The sequence below is a fragment of the Mirounga angustirostris genome, unplaced genomic scaffold (assembly GCF_029215605.1).
Source record: "Mirounga angustirostris isolate CCGP_5_RB_7025 unplaced genomic scaffold, mMirAng1.0.hap1 SCAF_1, whole genome shotgun sequence".
Taxonomy (NCBI): domain Eukaryota; kingdom Metazoa; phylum Chordata; class Mammalia; order Carnivora; family Phocidae; genus Mirounga; species Mirounga angustirostris.
The window spans coordinates 142,969,317-142,995,485 of NW_026991709.1; the positions used below are offsets into that span (position 1 = coordinate 142,969,317).

The 26,169-nt window shown below is 39.6% G+C and overlaps 1 long non-coding RNA gene across 1 annotated transcript; it reads right to left on the bottom strand.

Annotated features, from left to right (window-relative positions):
* On the bottom strand, positions 1-24,216 carry LOC123863885 (uncharacterized). The gene is made up of 3 exons (XR_006795667.1): positions 23,161-24,216; positions 7,454-7,533; positions 1-939 (listed from the first exon to the last, which is right to left on the bottom strand). It is a non-coding gene; the product is annotated as an uncharacterized LOC123863885 (long non-coding RNA).
* Between the last annotated feature and the right edge of the window lie 1,953 nt (positions 24,217-26,169).

Below are 26,169 nucleotides of genomic sequence, written 5' to 3' on the forward strand. Positions count from 1 at the left end.
TAAAATTCCCTAATTCTAACATTTAATATCTGTCTAGTTTACAGTGAAAACAAGCTTATCACATTTCATATATGTTTCACCTAAAGCCACATACATACAAATTTAAGAACAATGCAAATTCTTTAATATTATGAGTTGTTCAGCAACTACTAAGGGCAAACTTTGTGAGTATTATGCTTATTCATGAGTATCCCAGAGCCCTGTATCAGAACATAAAGAGAAACAAGGAAATGGATTTTCAGCAGTATCAGGAAATGGTATTTCATTAAACAAGACAATATTCCTTCCATGCTATTTGAGAAGAAGGATTTAACAAGTTGATTAAATTATCTTTATCTTTCCCCAATATATTAATCATCTATTAGTACATAACAAATTGCTCAACAACCTAGCTACTCCAAACAGCATTTATAATCTCACAATTTCCGTGGCTCAGGAATCTGGGTGTGGTTTAGCTGGATGCCTGTGGCTCAGGTCTTGCACAAGGTTGGATGATGAAGGTGTTTGTCAGGCTGCATCTCAAGGCTCACAGAGGGGGAAGAATTCCATGCCAAGCATACTTACATGGTTGCTGTTGGCAGGCCTCAGGTGCAATCTGTCTATGAGCCAGAGACATCGGGTCTTGGCTATTTTGCATCTCTCCATAGGGCTGATCACATGTCAGCAGCTTCCTTCAGAGAGACACCCGATAGAAAAATATAGTCTTGTTTTCTTTTTATAATGTAAATTCCAAAGTGACATCCCATCACTTTAGTTCAAGCTTATTTGTTAGAAGTTGGTCTCCAAGTCCAAGCCACATCAAGAGAAAGAAATTCCATAGGAACATCAGTACCAGGCGACTAGGACCTTTCAGGGGCCATTTGGATGCTGTTAATCATACCCAACTTCTTTTAGGCTCCAAACCTCCACACATGCTGAAGCTTATGCAGTTTGGAGGCCCTTTTAAAGTAAAAGAACACAAAATCACAAACACAAATTAGGAACAAAAGTAAATATTTAGAATAAGAAAATAAATTACAACAACCTACAATCTAATCAAATGGGCAGCTATAATAATGACAAAATCTAGAAAAATTAAATATCTTTACTAATTAACTGCTTGACACTGTGTAATACTTTTTCCTTACATTTTTGACAGTAAAATCTTTGATCATTTCTTTTTATGACAGCAATTTTATTATGTATCTTTTTATAGATAGAATATAAAAATAATGTAGTCTTTCATCTAGCCTGGTTGATCAAGATTTATTTTTTACTTTTGATATTTGGAAAAGTTTTTCTCAACTTTATACAACTTTTTATTGGCAAAGTCATCAAATTTGGGACATCAAATTTGAGAAAATATGTCTGAAGTCTCTTCCTTGTATGAGCTGTAAGATTTGGAAGATTTTTCTTTTCTTTTCTTTTTTTTTTTTAAGATTTTATTTATTTATTTGACAGAGAGAGAGAAAGAGAGCACAAGCCGGTGAAGTGGCAGGTAGAGGGAGAAGGAGAAGCAGGCTCCCTGCTGAGCAGGAAGCCCAATGTGGGGCTTGAACTCAGAACCCCGGGATCATGACCTGAGTCGAAGGCAGACACCTAACTGACTGAGCCACCCAGGTGCCCCAAGATTTTTCTTTATATAGACTCATTTCTAGCACTGGACATTTTAAGCCTTGTTTCTGCTCCACAATCTACATATTTCTTGTGCCAGGTGCCACGAGATACCCTCACTTCAAAATACAACCTCCGGAACCTGGGCACCTGTGTGGCACAGCTCTGGGTAAGTTGGCACAGTTGAACTGGGAGTATTTCCAGAAGCCATTCCTACAATGGTACAACTACCAATAAATACACAACCATGTCAGCAAATTATGTAAGTATGAGTTACTAAACATCCTTTTAGTTGGAACCCCAAACTGCTGCCACATGCTATAAGGGACAGTATGATGGAGATGTTGTCAGAGTGGAAAGAGACAGTGGTCTAGTTTTAGTTAAAACAAGCATTTTTAGAGTCATGTTACAAAAACATGACTAAAGACCTGGCCTTTCTGAAACCTTTCCCATCGTTTTGGAAAAGTCTTAAAATTTAAGCTTCACTAGTTTCTTCATAAAACCACCTCAGTTCTTGACAAAAACAAGCCAAGGGGAAAAAGAAATCCATACAGAACAGATCTTTTAATTTTCAGAATTCAATAGAATTGAAGTTAGTCTTGATTTAAAAATGTAGTCACTCTGTGGCCCCCTCTTTCCTTAGGGAAAGAACAAGGATATGGGCCAGCATTTCCCTCCAGCCCTCTCCAGTTTCTAGGATTCTGTGATTCTTTTTCTAGTGCATTTGACATCCTTAGTGCATTCAACTGCTGAGGAAGACTCAAAGTTATCCACTTGAACTTGAACTAGAAGAAGGTTCCCACTGTCAGAAGAACATTGATAGTGAAGGGGAACTGGCTACAGTGCTAAGATCTAAAAAATGCTCATGATGGTGGCTCTGGGAGGGGGTGCCTGTTGGGAAAGCTGGAGCACCCATTCAGACTGGGGCCTCTGACACAGGGAAACTCCTATGTCACAAGTTGGACTTAGTTTTATCTCTAAATCATAGTGAGGCCCAGTTCTTCCTGTTTAATTTTATTTTTATTATTTGTCTCTGTTTAACCTGGTATTAATGGATTATTTCCACTCAGATGGTAACCATGCTCCAAAAACGAAGCCTTAACTATAAGCAATAAAAGAATTCAGCAACAACATCTGTCATCCTTTAATTAGAGTGCCTCTAATAAGACCCAGAAGAAGGAATAATATCACATCTGAACACAATTACATTGTATCTGCATGATTTCCTGCACTTAGCAGTCCTGGGCTTCCTGTTTCTCCATATGTTACAGAAATATAGACAAATCAGAGCATGCCACAAATCTAATCCCTGTTAGATTATAGGAACCAAACCTAAAGATGGGCTTTGGAATTCAATTTTACAAATACTCAGTGGAGGGATTTTTGCTGTTCACAGAGGTTAAAATGTCTCAGTGGAAATTGAAGTAAAGTAATTAGGTATAGGTCAGGGAATTGTTTCAATGTTTTGTAACATGATCATTTTTACTAAGTCCCAGATTAGCCTAAAATGTAGTGAATTTATGTCCAGATTTTTTTTGGAACAGTCCACTTTTCAAATTTACTGTCTTATTCCTCACCCCCGACCCCCTAGGGAGGTTCATGTTTGTCACATCACTGTGACCAAATCTTTGGTTTAGAAAATACAAACATACAAAACTTTGCCAAAAGAGAATGCATTCTTTGCTTCCTGGAATGATTTTCTTAATTGCTAAAGCCGCAAAGATACAAGAAGAAGATAGAAAAGTTGACATAAATTCTGCAAATTAATAAGCAATCCGAATATAACTCTGTGGTATAAGGATACGGCTTCCTCATTAATAGTGAAATTCAGGAACAATCTTTAAATCAGCTTTTATGAAATTCACCATAGTTGAGCCAAATGTGTGAGTAACATTCAGTACAGGTTGATTTCTGCCCCTACTTTTACTGGCAAACAATGGCCCTCTGCCAAAGCATGGTCAACCCACACAGCTGTTTGCAATGATTCATTTCCCTTGATTTCCCAGCTGACCCATTGAGAAGGAGAATAGCAGGTTTCAAGCCCCAGTTGCTAGCCTCGTTGCTGCTAGGAGCCCTCCCCTTCAATTGTGGGAGCATTTTAAAGGCTAAAGTGGGGGACAGTTGTCCTTGGGAACAAAGTTGTTTCCGTGACTAGAGTGTAAGCAGGCGAGAAAGGTCAAGAAAAAAATGAAATGTTGATTTTATGGTGAGATCCTCACCATAGCTCTGAATCATTACGTGCCTACCCCCCCAAGGTTTCTGTCACACCACACCCTGACTTCAGCCCAACATTCCAACCACTCTAGCAGTTTCCAAAATACGGAAAGTTCTTTGAGCCATGGTACCATTTCTATTCCCACTGGCTGGAATGTTCTTCCCTCTTCTTTGTTTGAGAACCTCCTGCTACCTCCAAGATGCAACCCAAGTATTATAGTCTCTTGAAACTTCTTGTAAACCTTCTAAGGTAGCTTAAATCCTACATTTTTTAATGGGGAGATGTTGCCCACGACGGGGTGAAAATTTGTTCTCGGTAGGCAAAGGACTCCTACTATCTTTATATATAAAGCCCAGATATACATATAGTACATAAACAGACATACAATTTATCTGTGGTATGAGATTTTCATTTTGGGAATGCATTAGAAAAAAATAACTAAAAAGACTCCTTAAGTGGGCATTAATGAAAAAAATTTTGAGAAACTCTGGGTTACATGCTCCTTTATCTCCCTTGTACATACTTTTTAGCCTAAATCTTTGATTTTGGATTGTTTGCTACTCATCGTTACTGCAGCAGAACCTGACTGATACCCCTTTTTAAAGGCCTCTCTCCTCCCACCCAGTCATGGTCATAATGTTCTTGAGAGCCGGGACACGACCCTGTGTACCACTGCCCTTCAGAACCAGGCGCAGGGCTGGAATGTAGCAGATGCTGAGGACACTGTTCATTCAACAGTTGTGTCAAGATCATGGCTTCTCAGTCCTGCTCACAACCCACTGTGCTCTAGAAAGGAAGTTTCAATCCCTCTATCAGCAACAGCCAAAGAAGTGGTGACTGAAAGTTGAACTTACAGTGTGGATGTGTCCTGTTCAAACATCCAACATGTGCTTTGGCTCAGCCATTGTTTGACATGCTCTATTTATGAAAGTGATGGCGTACCCCAGGTAACCAATGTCTCTGTCAAAACATTTCCATTGCAACATCAGTTGAATCAGAAGTACTGGGTACCAGTTTGCTGCCATATTTGCAGCTTTATATCATGACACAGATCCCTATGACTGCTTTAAATTACTTAAAAGTCAGTATTGGGAAGTCTCCTTACAATGATTTGTGCATATTATTCTTTTATTTTATATAATTCTTTTATCAATATCCTACATTAAAATGATGAAGAAGATAGTGATGGAGAATAGCTAACTCTATGCAGCACATACTATGTTCCATTCATTTTGCTAGGTTATTTTCCATCCATAGACTCATTTAACTTTCCCATAGTTCTATGAGACCTGTATTACTCTTTCCTGATTTACAGATGAGGAAATTGATGATTAAGGCAATTAAACAATTAGCCCAAGGACTCACAGCTAGAAGTGGGAAAGCTAGAATTCAAATCCAGGAAAATCAGACTCCAGAGCCTAAGTTTTTAAAACACTATGTTAATTAAAAAAAAAAAAATCTGTCTCAAAAATATATGAAGGAAATTCTACATTCTTAAAGCATCTAAATAATGGTGATGATGATTGTTGTTAACAAGATTAAATACACGGACAGGGCATTTCAATTTGCAAAGGAGGATGAAATCTTGGCTTGGGATATGGGCATAACATTCCAGTTATAGGTCTATCTATGGAAAATTGCCTGTCCCCAGAGGAAGGAGTTGACACAGATTCTAAGGAAGATATTGAGATACTTTGGAGAATTTGCATAATCAAATTTGTTGTTAGCTATCATTTATAGAAAAGTATGAGTGTGTGTATAAGGGGGAGGGGTTGGTGAAAGAAGACAGAGGGAAGGAAGAGGGAATAAAAAAGCTAGAAGACCAAGTTCTAGTTCTTTGCTTTGAAGAGTCCCCCCAACCCTCCTCCACTCCAGGTTCTTGTGTGCAGGAATTTTTTTCAAAGAAGTTGGCATAACAATAGAACATCAGGTCCTAAAAAAATAAAAATAAAAAGAACAACCCACATGTGGAAAGTGAGTGCATGGCTCAGAGACAGTGAAATAAAAACAGATCTTTCCCCTTTCTAGAAGACCTCACCTTTTCCCTGCGGCAGCATTTCATTTGGCCCTTTTGAAAGATTCAGCCACATTTTGTAGCATTTCAAAATGCTACAAATCAGAGTGATATTCCTTAAACTTACATGGAATTAATTTTTTTTTATGAATGGCCTTAAAACAGAGGGGAAGGGTGATAAGAGCAAAATAGAATTCAACTCTTTAGCTAAGAAAGTTCTCCCAAATGAAATTTCAGATTTTATTTTTATCCTGAAAAGTCCTACTCTCCAAGAAGCCCCTTTGTGAGCAAAAACTTTTCCTAAGGCTTATCACTAAGGTTGGTTTACTCCTACTCATCAGCTCTTTTGTTACTGGAAAAAAACACAGCCTAGGTGAAGGGCGGGTCTCTGGAGTAAGACACGCCACCGCTGTGTTCTCAGGCAGATGACTTCCCTTCTCTGACCCTCAGTGTCCACACCTACCAAATCAGGTAATAATATTTACTTCTCATGATGAGGAGTTGAATGAGGAAGCATATATAAAGGTTCAGCTCAGTGTTTTCTCCCGTTCCTTCTTCTATTGTAAAATGACTGAATATTGGTTCGCTGTCGTTTCTCTAAGATTTTCTCCAACTTTATAGTTCTATGGTAGTTGAGTCACATTGTCAGAAATGTGTTTTATACTCAATTGGCTTTCCTGGTTGAGTTTGTGTAAAATCGTCATGGGTAATGAGAGAACGGGGCAAGTAGGAAAGATGGCAAGGGGGAAATATGCGGTGTGGTCTCATGTGCGTAGCTGACTTCTGCTGCTTGTGGTCTGAATTAAGGAAAGCTGCATGGTCACCCTTGGCACAGAAACTTTTAAAGTCACTCTTTACCTTCTAGCTAAACAGATGTTTCTCAAGAATGCCAGTTGGAAAGGATGATGGAAAGCTATGAGGGACACAGAAAAAAAGATACTGAGGGTTATAGAGAAAAAAAGGATCATTGCATTAAACTATTTGTTTAATCGGTGAGCACTTTATCAAATATACCATGTACATTACATTGTGCAATCTTTTCAATAACATAGGATGGAAACATTTAACCCCTTTTGCAGATGAGAAAACTGAGACCCCAAGATATTAAGTTTAGTCAGCTAGTAAACACTTAGCCCAGGATTCCAACCCAGTGTGGGGGTCCAAATGCTGCCCATTTTACAAGCTGAATGCCAATGATATATGAACCAGGATGTATAATTTAAATCATTTTAAGCAAATATAGGGAATGTGTTCATTTCATAAGCAAGTCATGGGAAGGAGTAGGAAGAACTGGCTCTATTGGATATACACACTGTTGGGTTGCCCTATGCCTTCCTCGGCCATCCTTCCACGCGCACTCCCACCTTCCACCTGCTCTCACTTCCACCTCTTGTCTATTTCTCAGGGAATGTTAATTTCTTCTCTTGCATAATCTTTTCCCAGGTCTGAATCCCTTGCTACAAGCAGATTCAGTGTTGTATCTTACAACCACATGTCAAGGGAAATAGAAGTCTCCTCTGCCTTCTTGAACACAAACTATTTAGGAAAGAACCCTTATTGTTTTGGTTCAGTTCCACATCCATGTCTGAAACAATAGGAGTGGAGATGGTTACAATGACTAGGTCACGTACCTACACACGTGGTCAGGGGTCTGCAGCTTGGGAATTGGAAACTCCTTGCAGAATCACGACCTTGGAGGAGAAGCAGCTACCTAAAAAAGGAAAGGAATTGTTTGGGCCAGATAAAACAACAAATGACCACTCTCTAGGTAAGGAAACACCTCAGACTTTGGAGGTGGGTAGAAGTAAGTTTTAACTCCATCCCGCTTCTTCCTGAATGTATGACATTGAACATTAGTTATAGTGGTAAGTGAGATACGAAGAAACAAATCCAAGAACTGTCAGTGCTACATGACTAATTGCTAGATGAAAGAATGATAAAGTGCTAAGTAAATGCAGGTCCTCATCTCAACATAACCTTGATCTGTAAAGTAAAATTTTCCTTATCAGGGTTTATGATTTTAGAACTACCCTCCCTCCAACCCCGCACTGTGGCCATTTCCCCCAGACACTGTGTTAAAATAGATTGTAAGCTCCTAGAAAGCAAGCATGGTATTTTCTGCATCTTTTGTGTTCTCAGAACACCTGGCAAAGGGCTAGGCATAGCCCTGTGTTAATAGCACTTTTTAAAGAAGTACTTTTTAACTTAGGTCATTGAAAAGATTTACAGACTTACCACATTAGGAGTCCATACTCAACTTGAGCACTGCTTGTGCTCCAGATGTTCTAGGTCCTGGGTGAAAAAGCATTTCTGAGAATAGGCAGTCAGAGTGTTAATACTCACTTTTATCTAAAATGTGCAAATGAGTGACATTTTATCAATTTTTCTGGCCTAAAGTTGCAAGGTTATGTTAAATCGTTTTCATATTCGATAATAGTGTTGCCTTGAAAATGAGGAATATTATGGATGTTAAGCCCTTGCAACGTGCTCTGCATTATGAATTCCCAATATTTAATTCTGTTCTCATGATCATTTTTCATACATTTCCATGTATTAATTACGTTCACACTGATGTTCTGAAATCACCTTAGCCAAGCTCATTATATACTTTGATGGAAAAGCACTTAAATCTAAATGACAATTTACATTTACCTTTCTAAAATAGATTTGTAATGATGTTAAAGACTTTCCCCTAAATAGGCGCTGATTTTGAAATTCTAATTGAATTTTATATTTTGTCCCACGAAAAATAAGCACAGCATTATTTTGGCTGAAATTACTGGGTGTCTTGCCCAATTATTCATGGCTTTGAAACACGAGTTGCTATTTCTTGTCCTTTTGTCATGGGGTTGAAAACTTTCTTCCACAAATACCCTGACCTGTGGGTGAATACCGAAGAGACAAAGGCCATCTGAGGATACCTAAGGCTCATCTGTATTGTGTGTGGAGAAAGTTCAAGTGCTGAAGGTGCTCGAACATTAATTTGGATGTCAACATTTATTTTGTATGGTAATGGAAGGCATGAATCTGCTAACTTGCGTTGCTGATCATGCTCCAGTTGGCCTGAGTCCCTTTTCTTCTGATTACTTTTAAGTAAAGCCTTTGGAGAGCATTCCGTTATTCTAGAATACAGCCTAAATTGCTAAAGGTTGCCCGGAAGGATTTTAGCCTCCCCCTAACTCCAGGGCCTCATCATGCCTGTCCACTCTCGCCACGCCCAGCCACGCCCAGCCACGCCCAGCCACGCCCCAGCCACGCCCCAGCCACACTCCAGCCACGCCCTCCTTCAGTTGCTCTGATGAATGCACCATGCTTCCCACTACTTCATAAAATGTGTTCCTCTATCTATTCCTCCTCCCTTCAGTGTTCTCCCCTTGCTCTCCCTTACCTAACTCTCACCAGCTCATAAGTTCGTGCTTAAATAGTATTTCCTCCGGACCTCCCAGACCATATGAGAATTTTCAAAGAGCCAGTGCTTTAGGTTTAAATTTCTAAACTTAACCATTGTTTCCTTAGTAATGGACAGTTTTGTCTTAAGACTAGCGGGAACCGAGAAGAAAGAGCAGAAGAGCAGGGGAATGTGGATTCCTTAAATGCTTTTTGTGTCCTTTTCCCAGTTCTAGTTTCCCAGAGAACAAAGTCAAGGGAATAGGAACTGAAAAGGCAAAAGCTCGAAGGTTGGATCCTGCCACAGATAAGCCAACAAATCCAACAGCTTTCTTGGGCTATTCTGTGAGTGAGATGAACAAGGTGCTCAGGAACGCACAGCGGGGAAGTGGTCCATGAAAGGCCTCCATCCGGGCAAATGATCAGTCCCGCCTGTCTGTGGGGTCTCCCCAGGCAGCTCTGAGCACTGGGCTCCTTACTGTCAGCAATGTTGCCTCTAGGGACACTCTCAGTCCTACTTCCACTTAACATTTTTAGCCAATGTCCTTGTCTGTCTTTAAATAGTTTACAGAAGTTAAGAGTGTGTATGCATGTGTGTGTATATTCTGATGACTACAAACATATTTCGACTTTATAATTTTCATATACAGTATTCCATATTCACAAATGACATTTTCCTACTGCTTCTGAAACATAACTGGTGATATCCCCAGAGCCCTGTGAGTAGATAAGAGAGGAGAGGAGACCTCTGCTGTGTGGAAGACTGACCTCAAGCTACAATTTCCTATCTAACATATATCCCATACTTTCCTTATTGGCAGGGCCCAGGCAATTAATTATTTTTTAAAATTATTTGATGTCTCCTCCCAATAGTCTCTATACTTTATAAGGTTTGGTACTGTCTTTCTTGCCCATTGCTTGAAGAAAATTCAGTTCATTCATTGAACATAGCAGATAGTTGGTAAATATTTACCAAATGAGCAAATGAGAGACTCAGGTGGGGAGAGGGGAAGGAGACAACAAAGCAAATTCTAATTTTGTGTTTCCATGCTAACTCTGGGCCTCAACGTTATGTGCTCCTGAAAGGCCTCCTACTTTCTTCTCTTGCTCGTCATCCTCGAGTGTGAACTTTAATTCCCTTATCATGTATTTATTTAAATGCTCTATAACTGAAGGAAAAAGTCACTCATTTTAGTGACCATGGAGGAACCACTTTAAATTGTTCCAAGTTTTCACATTTGGTTAAATCTTACTGAAACCTGTGGGGATACATGATCTTTTAGAGTAAGTTCTAAAATCTTTGTTGTTGATGTTGTGTTCACATCCAGGCGAGAAAAGATGAGTGTGAGCAGTCATTATTCTATTTGCATATAGTGAAAGAGTCATTCCATATATATTTCAAATAACACAGTGGTCAGGTGCTTCTTTGAAATGCAGAGTAAAGAGTAAATAATGTCTTGGACTAGAAAAATTATTTGTAGTGATACATATGACTATGGAGATTCACTTATGAGACCCCAGACTGCACAACTGGGCTTCCTTTCGAGATGAGGAAAAGAAAAGCATGGATTGAGCAAACAGCAAATTACAGCAGACTTCTGATTAGCTGGAGACAAAGAATAATGTTATATCACTGGGCTCATTCTGAGTTAAGCTAGCCTGAAACTTCTATGGTCAGTTAAAAACGTAAGAATGAGTTGCCAAGAAATATTCTAATAGAGGTCTAAAAATTAAGCAGAAGAGATGGGTGATCTGTGTGAGGGGCAGTGTTTGTTCTAGTTGACTGCTGCGTATCAGAAGAAGTGCTCCGTGTGAGTGGACAAGGAAGGATCCAGACAGGGGCCAAGCAAGAACTGCGGGTCAGCTCCCACTCTCCCCCTTGGGCAGGCACCTTTGTGCAGTGCCCAAAACATACAACCATAAGCTGCAGCCCTGCTTCCAGTTTTAGCGAGATATGAAATAAAGGGACAGAGTTTGATGGGAAAGATCCTTGTTGTATCTTGATACTTTCTTGACACATTTATTTTCTTTTAATTAGCATGAGAAGCACTTTAACAGAATGAACAAAGACTCGGGCTTTGACATGAGAGAGAACTACAGGATAAATCCCGAGTTTATCACCCACGAGTTCAGTGACCTTCTGCTCTCCTCTCTGAGCCTGGATCACTTCAACTACAATATTGAAAGGATAGTGTCTTCATTAGTAATTTGTTTAAGGACTAAATAAAGTGAGGTCTGTATGGTGCCTAGAACATTCTTTGGTATATAGTAGGTGCTCCATAAATCATGTTGCTGCTCTATTATTTAGGGTTTTGTTTTTGTGTTTTGTTTTTTGTTTTTAGGGTAGGATTTCATCAGGAGCCTTGTTTAAAGGAAGGATGCTTATCTTGATCTGAGTAAAACCACACAGATTGTCTTGTTCCATGAAACTATAACAATTGCTGGCAATATATCAACATGTCAAATTAATTAAATGAAAACATTTTCTTGAATATTTAACTATGAACAAATAATAATGACAATTGAATGAATTGGAGCTCTTGGCTGATCTCTGACAATACCAAAAGATATAACAAATTGTCCTTATTCATGAAGCGACCTGAATACCAATGGATCATAAAAATACAAAATATGCTCATTCTAGGAAAGGATATAGACTATGACCATAGTCTATATATGAGATGTCTGCCTGACTTACACAACTGAGCCAGTATGATGACTGCTTTTATTTAAAAATGTATATCATAAAAATAAATAAATAAATATAAAAATGTATTTCATCATATCCTCATTTTTTCCCATGACTTGAAGAAGTTTGTTTCTCACATACACACACACACACACACACACACTGCTTCTGTGAAGATAGCAGAGCAAGCAGAATGCAGAGGTGAGGGGGTGTGGGGCTGGTACTTTATATTTCAGTCCTAGCTTCGCAAGCAGTTATTTTGCACATAGATTTCAAAAAATAATTACATTAATCAAAACTCTATTTATTCTTCTGCATCAGTATTGATTTCACCTACACTCACCAAATTTATATTCTGCCTCTTTAATTGCCTGCCTTTACTGCTTCTCACTTCCTTGGGCTAAGGGGCACCTATGGATCTGCATAACACAGATATGCTCAGCTCAGCTGCGCCTTCTCCTCTGAAATAAGATGTCTCTGAAACTCAGATACAAAGAAGCAGGAATTAGGTTCATTTTTTTTCCTACCTTTGTTTCTCATCAGACCACCTCCTGACATTCTTTAGTTTACCTTAGTGTTTTATTTACATTTGCTGGATAAGCAAGTGATGACTGCATTCTATTTAGTGCTCTGAAAATGGATAAATTACCTCATTCTTGGCATGACCTTTTAGACTACAAAAATTCAGAGGCAACTCAGATCTTTAGCAGCAACTTAAAAAGCTAATATTAAGATGGTATGAGATATCCACGTAGAGTGTCTCATTCAAAGAGAGAAAGAGAAAAATGTAATAAAGGTTAACATTTGCAGGAGCCTGAGTAGAAAGTAAACAGTAATTCTTGCACTGTTATTGAAATGTTGTTGTTAGTCTGAAATTATTACAAAATTTAAAAAGGTTTAAAAGACAATGCCAGATAAAGATTTGAAATAATGATGACCCGTGACCATGTCAGGTGGGGACTACGTGGTGTGATTTTGCAGAATGGGCGTAATTAATGAGACCCCCAGGTAAAGTACACAGTATGAGCCCATTAGATGACATCCTGCACCAAAGCTCAGTCACCTTTAAGACATATTCATCTCAGCTTAGTAAATCCTGGTAAAGATCTTCATCATTTCAAAAATTCAACACACACACACACACACACACAAAATCCAACACTAGTCTTCCAAGTCACCACCAGCAAAATAAAATAAGATAAAACACAAAATAAAATAAAATGTGAAGGCTTTCAAATAAAGTTTGCTTCGAACACAATTCCAGCCAATATTAAATATCATTACTTCTCAGTACCAAAGAAGAGACCAAAGAAAAACAACCCAATTTGCAAGTCATACAGTGGCAACCTCATCCATATCATACTTGCGATCAAAGTTTTTTGTGTTTTTGTTTGTTTGTTTGTTTCTAGGTACTGGGCCTTTTAATTATCTCAATGGTCTCTAGGAAACCCACCAGGCATCTAGCACCCACAGCACTGCCATCCATTCACCCCTCTCCCTGCAGAACAAAGCCATCTACATGGAAAACATGGCATTGCACAATAAAGTGCTGGGGAAATGGGTGTGCCCTCTGCAGAGTCTCTTAATCCTTCATTCACTTCAACATCATGGCATTTTATGGCTTCCCTCAAGAGACAACTCCAATTATTTTCACAGTTTATCTAGGTTTCTGGAAAAACATGTTTGAAAGTTGCCTCTCTACCCCATTTCCCCTGACAGTAGGCTTACTAAGGAATGCCTATTGCCTTTACATTTTTATTTCTGAGGAAAAAGTGCTCACTAGACATTTGTTTTCCATGTGGTTCCCTGTGAGAGACACACACAAACAGGAAGGCTATAAAATAGAAGAGGATAAATTGGGACAACAAAATAAACATGTACTTCAGTTCTGAAGTCCTGACCTATTTTTAAAAGTTAAGGAAAGAACAAGATCTGTTCCTCCTCCTAAGAAATTCCATGGGCATTCTCTCAGTGCTGTGGTAATGTAGAGCATAATGTAGCTCTCCCTATTCCTGGAAGGGAAGTTCAGCTTTTTAAATTTCTGAAAGAAATGACTGTCATCATTCTTTATCCCTCAGCAGCTATTTCTTTTTGGTAGCTTGGTGATGGCAGCTATCAGAGCTTGGACTCAAGCACTAGGGTAAGCACTAAATTTCCAAGATTCCTTAATTTTCAGAGTTTTCAATTTAGAATGTTTTGGGGAAAAAAAAAACAACAAGGAGTTTGAAAGGTCAAATGGCCATTGCCTGATTATATAGAATGGCGTCTTTTTGGGAACAGAAACTGGGAATCATTTGGAACATGATTTTATTATCCTGATGGGAATGCAACAAAATTTATTCCAAAGAACACGTTGAAACAGAAATCTGTCAATTGTAGCCAATTCCAGATTACTCATGAACACTGGGGACAGAGGACAGAGCCAGTGAGATTCCAGGGTTACATGAATCCTCCTTTTGCTCCTTTCTTCTTGCTCCCCATGTTCCTTTGTGCCACAGGATCTTGGAACATGCTGTTCCCTACTGCACACAATAAGGCTGTATCCAACTTTGCTTTTCCTTATTTCTATTCTCATACCTATATTTAAGTCTTATTGATAATCCAAAGGATTGAATCAGCAGAAGGGACATTTACTAATTCAACAACTATTTGTGTTGTCAGCAATGGGCAGTACTTTCTTGGCATTTGTATAGGAATGAAATAAGGTAAAGGCTTTGCAGTCAGCAAAGGAGACACAACCATGAACTGTATTCTAGCAGGGTCAGCACTCTGGCAGAGGCATGAATGGAATGGAAAGTGACATAACATGGGGATTAAGAACTGGTGTTCTGGAGCGACACTGCCTGAGTTTAGTGCTACTCTGTCACCTCCTAGCTGTGTGACCTTGGACAAGTTATCTACCCTCTCTGGGCCTCAGTGTCCTCATCTGAAAAATGCAGTTGATGATAATATCGTATCTACCTCAAAAGGTTGCTTTAGTGATGAAATGAAGTAATATATATGTAGTGCTTAGAAGAGCACCTGCATGTAATAGGGTTTGTTCTTGTGACCAATGCTATAGGAGTTCAGAGGAGTACATGACTAAATCTACACAGAGACTTTTCAGGAGACCTAGCATTAGAACTGCATTTTAAAGAGCACATCAGCATAGAAAGCATAGACTTCTCTTTCAAACATCTTGACAACACCAGAAGGCATTTCCAGATTGCAGAGCACCAACTCATGATGGCTATGTAGGTTCTAAGTCTCAACTTAATACTCTTTGCCTCGAGTTCTTTTCCTTACTCTTTAAGGAAATCATTCTTTTCTATTTTGAACAAATGCCACAAAATCACCTCAGAATGCCCTCATGAATGATCCTAGTTTTGGAGAGAGTATATTTAACCACAATAACCAAAAGTATTTCAGTGTGAGACGTCTGGAACATGTGTCCTAAATTTCCCTGGACTGTAGCTGGGCTTCAAAGGAAAGGAAGGTGGTGATCTAACTCTGCTTGGGACATTCTGGAAGAGGCCACATGGTCAAACTAGTTGGAGACACTTGCTGAGAACGAAATGGATCTGGCTGAACTTACTCACCATTAACTATTACTCCCTCTGTATACTCAAGTATCTCAGACCATCAACAAATAATTGTAAGTGACTTCTGGTCACATCCAACCAAAAAGTCGTACCTTGTATATCAAAAAGAAGACAAACTTCAAATTGGTGAGATCTTTTTTCCTGGACAGTGTCTGTGCCATAGGATATATGAAAGATTAAAAGAAAACATACTGAAGGTTGGAGCTGCCTTAAGTTTCTGTAGAATGTAAACATGACAAAATAAACTGAAAACTCCAAATATTTAAAGCATTAAGTTTACATTGGGAGTTAAAGAAATTGAAACTATATGTATGCTTTATTTGGCATAAAAAGCAGCCTTGATAGGGGGAGGATGGCATAAAGTGATCAGGCTTGGGATGATAGAATAAATGGGAACCCAATGTATCTCCCTATAGAAATATTCAAAATCGAAGCAATACCATGCACTTTTTATATTCCCATAAACTGATAGCCTTTGAAATTATTTCTATATATTTATGAACTCTCCCAAATGTCACTTAAAATGTTTAAAAAGAAAAATTAAAATGTGTCCCAGGGAATGGCAGCATAAAAGCGCATTAATTGTTTTATGATTTAAAAAAATAAAAGGAATTTGACTTAGTGTCAAGTGAATGAAGACCTTTGACAAGATAGAAAGTGGGCAACCCAGGGATCCATTTATTTTTCTTTCACTCAAGAAGCACACTTATTCAGGGCCCACTATGTGGCCCTGAATGTAAGGTAGATTTTTAAAAAAGATTTTATCTATCTTAGAGAGAGAGAGAGAGAGCACGTGTGAGCACAAATGGGGAGAAGCAGAGGGGGAGGGGCAGGGGGAGGGGCAGGGGGAGGGACAGAAGGGGAGGGACGGGGGGGGGGGGGGAATCTCAAGCAGACCTCCCACTGAGCACGAAGCAGGACACGGGGCTCGATCTCATGATCCTGAGATCATGACCTGAGCTGAAACCAAGTCAGATGCTTAACCGACTGAGCCGCCAGGCGCTGGGTAAGGAAGATTTGTTTTAGTCCTCAGGGAATGTGCCAGGAGGCAGATGACTAATAAGTGGATGTGACCCAGCTTAGGAAATGCCAAGATGGAGGCACTTATCAGGTGCTATGGGGACCTCAGAGGGATCTAACTCAGCTCAGGTGAGGAAGAAAGGTGGTGTGGAAAAGAGTCCCAGAGAAGGCAATTCTGAGCCTTACTCAGCTTGCAGGATGAAGCGGCATCAGCAGAGGGGGGTCTTGGAAAAGGTCTCCGGGAATGAGGAAAAGCAAAGGACCAAAATCCCAGAGCAGTGATTCCAGGATACAATCTGGAAAGAAAAATTATTTCTACTGAGAGTACAGTATGGAAATGCAATATTAAATGCAGGGCTTGGCCAGGAGGTGGAATTCTAAACCTAGCCTGGGGCCAGGTTTTTAAACATGTTAAGGAAGGCAGATTTCATCCTTCAGGGCAATAGGGGTTGTGGAAGAACCGGGGAAATGACGGGAGGAAATCAGAAAGATCCCTCTTGCCATAGTGAGAAAAGAATTGGAGAATAGGACATGGCGATGAAAAACAGAAAGACTTCCTTTTTTTTTTTTTACTTTAATTAAAAAAGACTTTTTTTTTTTTACTTCGAAATAATTATATATTCACAATAAGCGGCAAAAATACTAGAGAGATCCCATGTATCCTTAACCCAGCTTCTCCTAACAGTAACAACTTACTTATGACATTGCACAATACTATTAACTAGACTACAGACCTTACTCAAATTTTATCAACTTTTGCATATCTATAGTTTTATGAAATTTTATCACATATATAGATTCATATAATGGCCATCACAATTAAGACCGAATTCAAGTGAGTTTTGATAAGGACTTGAGCTAAGAAAAAGGGAGAAAAGATGAGAGATTCAAAAAATAGTTAGAACATAAACTCTAAGAGTTAAGAGCGTGGATTCTGGAGCCAGACTGCCTGAAGGCGGCATCCCAGATCTAGCACTTTCTAGCTTTGTGACTTGGGATGCTGTGTTTTAGTTCTCTTGTCGGCAAAACGAAGATAATCATAGTAGTTTCTAGAAATGTAATGAGAAGTAAATAAGTTAATGTTTGTAACAAACGTAGAACCCTAGTTGGCATATGGTAAATGCCATGAATGTGTTATCCATTACTGTTCAGTAGAATCTAGAAATGAATGGGATGTGGAGGTGAAGAAAAAGTCAAAAACAAAACAAAACAAAACACAGAACTTAGGTTTCCTGGTAAATGGCACTAGATTCCACAGAGATAAAAGAATAGGTTTGGGAAGGGTGGAGTGAGTAAAATTTGAGGTGAGTTCAGTATTCATAATGGAGTTGAGGTTTAGTAATGTTTGTGTCAAATTTTTATCCCCTACGAAGTGTAGCATGAAGATCATCTAGAAAGAAATATGCCTTTCATTCTGTAAGAGGTACTTTTTCTCTAGTCCACAAGGTTTATTCAGAGTATACCATTAGCATGATCGCATGCAGGAGACTACACAGAATACAGAATGTGATTTGCGGAACCCCTAACAGGTGTGACTCAGGGAAATTTGGTCGCCTTCCTTTACCCTTCAGCTTCCACATTATTGGCTGATATTCTCAGGAATCTTGATGTCATTCTTTATCTTCTCAGGTGATTCACACTCTAAGAAGTGAATGTCTCATAGCTCTCTTTCTGCAGATTTAGCTCCAGTTAATTTGGTCTTGGAATGGACCACTGGAAGACTGGACACAAAGTAGAATTCATCCCACAGATGGCCTCTCTTTGATGTGCACACTGTGGAGGTCTGCTATTTCTTCATTGTTCTAGCCTATGGTGGGAAATGGCCCATCAAAATGTAATATCACATTGCCCTGCAGTGACTGGTCCAGGGAGTGAGCATGGGGCCAAGCTCTGGAAATCCAGTTTTACCTTCTGGGAATTTGAATCACAAAGAAATAAAAAGGGGATGGATCAGCATCCCCTTCTGGAAGAACTCTAGAGAGAAGAATAGCCCCCTTCTTGACCATTCAGTCTTTTCTTTGTATCTGTGAGCCACCTTAGCCCCCTTTTACTACATCCTTTTTCTCCATTAGTTAGCATTCTTTTCTGTTGCTTGCAACCACAGAACCTTAATTTTTTTTAATTTTTTTAAAAGATTTTATTTATTTATTAGAGAGAGAGAGTGAGAGAGAGAGCATGAGTGGAGTGAAGGGCAGAGGGAGAAGCAGACTCCCCACTGAGCAGAGAGCCCGATGCAGGGCTCCATCCCAGGACTCTGGGATGATGACCTGAGCTGAAGGCAGATGCTTAACCAACTGAGCCATGCAGGTGCCCCAAACCTTAATTTTTTAAATCACTATTGGCAAGGCTGTACTGTTGTTTGGGGAATAGAGTGGTACAAACCTGGAAATACTAATGTGACACTATGCATCAGTATTACAAACATATATGTGTATATATATTTAAAATATTTAAATTTAAATATTTTATATAATATTTATTATATAAATATAATATAAATATATTTAATATGTATTATAATTATATTATAATATATAGATTATAATATATATAATATATAGAATATAATATATATATTATAATATATAGATATAAATATATAATTATATATATATTATAATATATAATAATATATGAATATATAGATATTTAAATAATATGTTTAAAAGTATATTTTATATATATTTATGTATAAATATATATATATATTTATTTGACTCAGCAGTGTTGCTTCTAGCAATTTGTACCATAAAAAAATGTTCAGACCAGTTCAGAGAAATATATGCAGAGGATTCTCATCAAAATAAAAACTGGAAACTAAATGTCCAAGAAATTGATCATTTGCTGAAAAAAAAAATAGGGTACAGCAATGTAGAATACTATACAACCATTAAAAATGATGATGATATATGTATATTTACTAACTGGAAATGAATCCCATAAAATATTCAGTAGAAAAAACAAGTATAAAATGTATAGTATTGATCCAATTTTCATAATGTAGCATGATTATATAAATGTGAGTAGGGGTGCAAACATGTATGTGGGTGTATGTGTAGCTGGAGAAAGAAGTTTGAAAGGATATGTGTCACATTCCAAGAAATGGAGATTATTTCTGGATGATGGGACCATGCCTCCTTTTTATTTTCATCTTTATTTTATATTGTCTATATAACCTCCCATATATGTTATTTATAATCAGATTTTTTTTTGAAACATGAAGTATCTCCTCTTATGCAGAAGTCAATATGTATTTTCTTCTGATGCATGGGCACACTTTGCCCAGAGTTGTTTTTTAGATAGGGAGAGACATTTTAATATATAAGAGGTTGAACCCAAGACCTTAAATGTGTCATAATTAGAGAAATAGCATGTGTATTAGGTTTCTATCATTGCTGTAAAAAGTAACCACAAACCTAGTGGCTTAAAACAACAGAAATTTATTCTCTCATAGTTTCAGAAGTCCAGTCACTGTCCCTGGGCTGAATTCAAGGTGTCCACAGAGCTGCACTCCCTCCTAAAGTTCTAGAGGGGGATTCGTTTTTTGCCTCTTCCAGCTTCTGGTGGCCGCCAGCATTCCTTGGCTTGTGGCCACCTTCCTGCTTTCAAGGTCACATCACCTACTCCTCTTCTGTCTATAGTAAAAATCTTCCCTCCCTCTCTCTCAATCATATGGATATTTGTGATTACATTTAGAGTCCACCAAGATAATCCGGGATACTCTCCCCATCTCAAGATCATTAACTTAATCCCAGCTGCAAAGACCCTTTTTCAATATAAAGTAACATTTACAGATATCAAAGATTAGAACTGGGATGCCTGGGTGGCTCAGTCAGTTAAACCTCTGCCTTCAGCTCAGGTCATGATCCCCGTGTCCTGGGATCAAGCCCCACGTCAGGCTGCCTGCTCAGCGGGGAGTTCTCCCTCTGTCTGCCACTCCCCCTGCTTGTGCGTTCTCTCTCTCTGACAAATAAATAAATAAAATCTTAAAAAAAAAAAAAAGATTAGAACCTGATACCTCAGGGACACATTTTTTATCCTACCACAATATGCTATCCTAAAAATAAGAATCCCACCCTGAATTTGACAAGATTACTGATTACTATTAACCAAAATGAGATGCTGTTGCCACCACCATGCTGATATGCATATGGCCTATGAGCTAGCCTAAATGTTTAATGCAAGAGGACAGATCTGATACCTGATTTATAAACCCGGTGCTTCTCATGTCCAGGAGAAACTTCAGCCTTTCCCTTTTCTGAGGTCCCTAGTATATTAAAAAATTAAGAAATCCCAAACAGTGGTGCTTGGATGACTCAGTTGGTTAAGTGGCCGCCTTTGGCTCAGGTCATGATCCCAGGGTCCTGGGATCCTGTCCCACATCGGGCTCCCTGCTCCGAAGGGAGTCTGCTCTGCCTCTGCCTTTCCTCCCTCTCATTCTCTCAATATTTCTCTCTCTCTCTCTCATAAATAAATAAAATCTTTTAAAAAAGAAAGAAAGAAAGGAAATCCTGGAGCACCTGGGTAGCTCAGTTAATTAAATGTCTGACTCCTAGTTTCAGCTCAGGTCATGATCTCAGGGTCATGAGATCAAGTCCCACACTGGGCTCCTCACTCAGTGGGCAATCTGCTTGGGGTTCTTTCTCCCTCTCCCTCTGCCCCTACCCCCTCTCTCTCTCTCAAATAAATAAATAAATCTTAAAAAAAAAAAAAGAAATCCCAAACAACATTAGAAAACTTGGTATATAGTACACATACTCCATGATCCTCCTAAGAAGTTCTGCTAGGAACTCTATACTTTTGGAATTGACCATCCAGCTTTCAAACCATCATCTTACTCACAACCCTGTGCAGTGAGTGGTTTTTTTTGCCAGTTAATGTCATCCATAGCCAAGGCTGTCATGCTGCCATATCCAGACCATAACTAACCTGGCCATTGTGCATCTCCAAGATGCCACAGCTGTCTGGAATCTGGGAGATGAAACCATAAACAGGTGAAATTGTGTCCAAGGAATTCTAAATATAGAACTGAATGAGTACAACAGGAAGCTGAGGGTAAGCAAGACCTAGGACAGATGAAGGGACAGAGTATGTACGAGGTCTAGGTTGTCACAGAAACGAAGTTCAAATCAACAGAAAGAACCTAGACATTTGAGCAGAGCTGTCAGTGCAGGATGTAAGGATAAGAGGCAGAACCTGGAGAAAGTCCCCGGAGCTGGAATATTGAGCACTATTTACCTTGTATCCATCACTGTGGCTCAGGGCTTTATGCTCATTCTTTCATGCAACCTTAAACACCCTTGCAAGATAGATATGACGATCTTCATATTACAGATGATAAAATTGAGGCTGAGAGAGGTAAAGTAAACTTTTCAAAGTCATCTTGGGACAGAGACTAACCCATGAGTGGAGAGGGAGATATTCGGGAGTGCCAAGTTGGCTCCAGTAATTGGAATACTCTTAACTCCTTTCCTTAGGCCTCCCTAAATTTATGTTCAAATTACTACCCAGTCATGCAAAATGGGTGATAATTGGCCATCGCATGGTTGGGAGAAAAGCAAATAAATGACAAATTAGCTAATTTTGTAGCTGAGAATAGAAACAGGCTCTAATTGTGAGCTGTCTCGGTTGGCTCTTTGTCTCCATAGGCCACAAACTATACTTTCCAACTCTTAACCCAAAGGAATCCTATGCACCACTGCCCTGTGGTTTCCCTGCCAATAAAGCTGTAGATACTCCTAGACTGTGTCCCCTCCTCTGAATATTTCTGTTTCATCTCCCCAAGGTTCTACCCTCTTTGGTTTTTCTCAAGAGTCTGACCTGAAATGGTTCTCTCAGCCATGCCAGCCTCAACCTCCCAGGTAAGATTCTACCCTCTCCTCTTAGGCCTCAGGACCCCATGTTCAGCTCTGTCCTTTTGTAATCACCCAAACCAGCAACCTAGTCTTTTTTCGGGAAGGGAAGTCTATCAAGAACTATCATGGTAGAAAATAGCCCCCACCTCGTTTCCAAAGCAATAGAAATCTTAGTACTCGCTGGGCTGTCTCCATCAGTGCCACAGGAACTAATTTCTACAACCCTGTTGATGGACAGCAAAAGCAAAGGGGATTTTAAAAGGTCACGTCTAAATTTAAATGGGCTGAAAGCAAGAATGATTCCAAAACCTAGACCAATAGCACAGGACACGTAAGAAATGGCAGGTGGGTCTCGAGGCAGCACCTAGGACATGGACAGAAGCCTTTGTGCGAGATGTTTGAGAACAAGCGTGTGCGTAGGGATGGGGGTAGTTAAGGTCACGGTGCTGATTTGGACAATGAGAAATCTAGGATCAAGACTAATGCAAACTTCTTGAGTGACTTCATTCCGAGGTCTGCGGTCTGAGTCACCAAGTAGCCTTTCTGCACGCCTCCCTACTGTTCATCTCTTCTTGGAGGTGAATGTAATAAGGTTACAGAAATTCTTTACAGAAGCAGAATTGCTACTCCGGGCAAGTGCATGATGAAGTAACACTTCCAGGAGGTGTATATTGCAGGCTTTTTGCCAATCCCTGAAGTATTTTAGCTATAGAACATTCACTGGGGCCACAAGAATATGTCTGGCTAAGGCCCATTAAAATAGTAAAAAAAAACAAAAAAACCCCCCAAAAAACAACTTAGAATACCTGATCCTCTGAAGAATGTATTCAACAGACAGAACAGTCTATTGGAAGGAGAGTAGACCCATTCAAAGCCACCTTTGGTAAATCCTTTTGCAGTGTCCTTGTTTCTAATCCAGCCAATGGACCGCATCACGTCTTGTTTTTTATGTTTGTTGGCTTATAAAAAGCACGCCGGCTCACTGACTGCATGTCTAGTGGATATAATTTTGACCAGCCTGTCTTCTTTCTTCCTGAACACAAATCTGAAGGTTGACTTTTTGCCTTTCAAGTCCAGACATTTTTTAAGATGCTGTCATGCCCCTTGAGACAGTCCAGAGGAAACAGGTCCCCTGGGAGGTGTGCCCGTCCTCCAGGTGGGGAGGCAGAGTGGTCTCCTTGGAGCATTTGTCCTCTTTGACCGGCTGAACATTTCTCTGTGGTCAGGAAGAGAGGGTAGAAGTCTGCAACCATGGGGACCCCCCACTCACTCAGAGTGGGAAAGGGGAATGGTTTTCTCACCGAGATTTGGCTGAGAAGTCTCACTCCAAGTCAGGTTGATGGCTGCCATTTTTTTATCCTCTAAATGCTTCTTCAAAGAAGACAAAAAAAGGTCTTATGTTTCTGCTTGCAATTTCAAATTTAAAAGAACACCTGGTCCTTCTGCCGAGGTTGATTCAGACATCTGGTACAGCCATCAAGAAGCTGGGCCAGGGGCTGGCGGGACTCCAATGCTTGCTTCCTTCTCGGCTTACTCCACACTTTGCTGGGGTTATCAGAGTATTCCTACGAGTGAAGAACAGTCTGCACTTTCTTCACCCTGCTCAAGTGCTCACTGGGCTTTCTACAAATGGCAAATAAAGGAGCAAGTACTTTACAAAGTATTCTGTGTTCTTAAATGTCTGAGGAGAAAGTCTCGAATCTGGTAACAACGTGATGGCAGCGCGGCTCACCTGGGGCGGCCACCCCTCTGTCTCATAGTCACCCGCGTGATTTGGGAAAGACACTGTCATCCATGGGTGTTGTCACTAAAACCTAAGCCCTGAGCATTGAAGGGAATTCTGTTTGGAAAGTGTTTCTTGATTCCTTTCACTTCCCGTTTTTCTAAGGTCAGAAACAACCAGTAATTAAAAGGAAAAAAAAAAAAGGGTTTCATTTTCTACTTAAGATGGAAATGATGGCTTCCTCAAATTCCTGCCTCGGAGAGTATACTGTGAGATCAGCAGCCTGATGCGTGTCATTTTTTCCGGGAGGTTTGAAGAGTGGAATAAACTCTCTAGGACAATACCCAGGTTCCTGCATTTTGAGAAAAAAAGATTTTATTATAGAGATTCTTGTACCAAGTTGAATTTTTTTTAAGATTTTTATTTATTTATTCGTGAGAGACAGAGAGAGAGGGAGGCAGAGGGAGAAGCAGACTCCCCATGGAGCAGGGAGTGCAATGCAGGACTCGGTCTCAGGACCCTGGGATCATGACCAGAGCTGAAGGCAGACACTTAACCGACTGAGCCACCCAGGTGCCCCATACCAAGTTGAATTGTTATCTGTATTTCCATCTCGGTCCTCCTGAGGGATGAAGAGACCCCAGAGGGCAGGACTGTTGGTTACTTGACTCATAGATCAGAAAATTACACAGAGCTTAGGGTACAGCAGATGGCTACTAAAGTTGTTAAATAAAAATGGTGGGGAGTTGAAGAAAATATCTCTGGAAATGTTTTAAATGTACATGTTCTCTGGTAAGAGGCAATTGGAATGACTTAAATCAGGAGTCATCCAACTACAATCTGAGAATCAAATCCAGTAGTTGCCCTTATTTTCAGTAAAGTTTTATTGGGTGCCTGAGTGGCTCGGTTGGTTGGGCGGTTGCCTTTGGCTTGGGTCATGATCCCAGGGTGGGGCTTCCTGCTCAATGGGGAGTCTGCTTCTCCCTCTCCCTCTGCCCCTCCCCCTGCTTGTGCTCTCTTGCTCTCTCAAATAAAATCTGAAAAAAATATTTTAAAAAAATGAAGTTTTATTGACACACAGCCGTGTTCATTTGTTTACATAATGTCTATGGCTACTTTCACACCACAACAGCAATTGAGTGGTTGTGACAGGGACTGTATGGGCCACAAAGCCAAAAATATTTAACATCTGGCCCTTGATTTAAAAAAAAATTGCTAACCCCTGACTTAAGTGAAAAAACAAATGTAGCACACAAGTAAGTAAGCAACAAGTAGTTACTGAATCCTTGTCATGTGCTTAATATTATTGCAGGATTTGCAATAGACACCGCAAGATGTATCTTACTTCTCTGAATAACAGGTACTTTAACCATTTGAAGGCACTGACTTTAGGAGCTGAGTCAGTAAAGAAGAGAAGGCATCATCCATGTGTTGGAGTGAATGGAACTTAACTCATTGAGATGGAACAGCTGGTAAATCAAAGAGGGTGTGAGCAAATGGGAAAGAGGAAATTACTTTGAAGACAGCATTGACAACAGCAACCAAAAGAATGCAACCATCCTCCAGTCTTTCCCATTGCCATTTCCTTGGAAGAATACTGGGGAAGGCATTGCATTCTGCATTCACTGTATGAAGTTCCACAGTATAAAGACTGGAACTATTTTCCTTGGATATTGAATGCACACATGATTTCAGAAGGGTGAAAAACCTGGTAACAGGTTGCAGATATTTGATCTCTATTGTATGTAGTTATTGTCTTTTTAAATTTTACTGAAGACCTACTATGAATCAAAGGGTCATGCTAAGTGCTTTATACATGTTATTTTATTTAATTATAGTTTGTGTGGGAAGCCTTATTATTTCTATTGTATAGCATCAATATCTTCATAGAAACCTCCTAAGCCATACAGTGTATGAGTCAGAGTAGGCCAGATTATGCTTCAGTAACAAACAGTGCCCACACCTCAATGGCTTAACATGACATTTATTTATTTCCTGTTTGTGTTACATGTTTACTGCAGGTCAGCAGGGGTCACTGCCTTCTGTAGTAACTCAAGGAACCAAGGTGGCAGAGGGTCCATTTTGACCACCA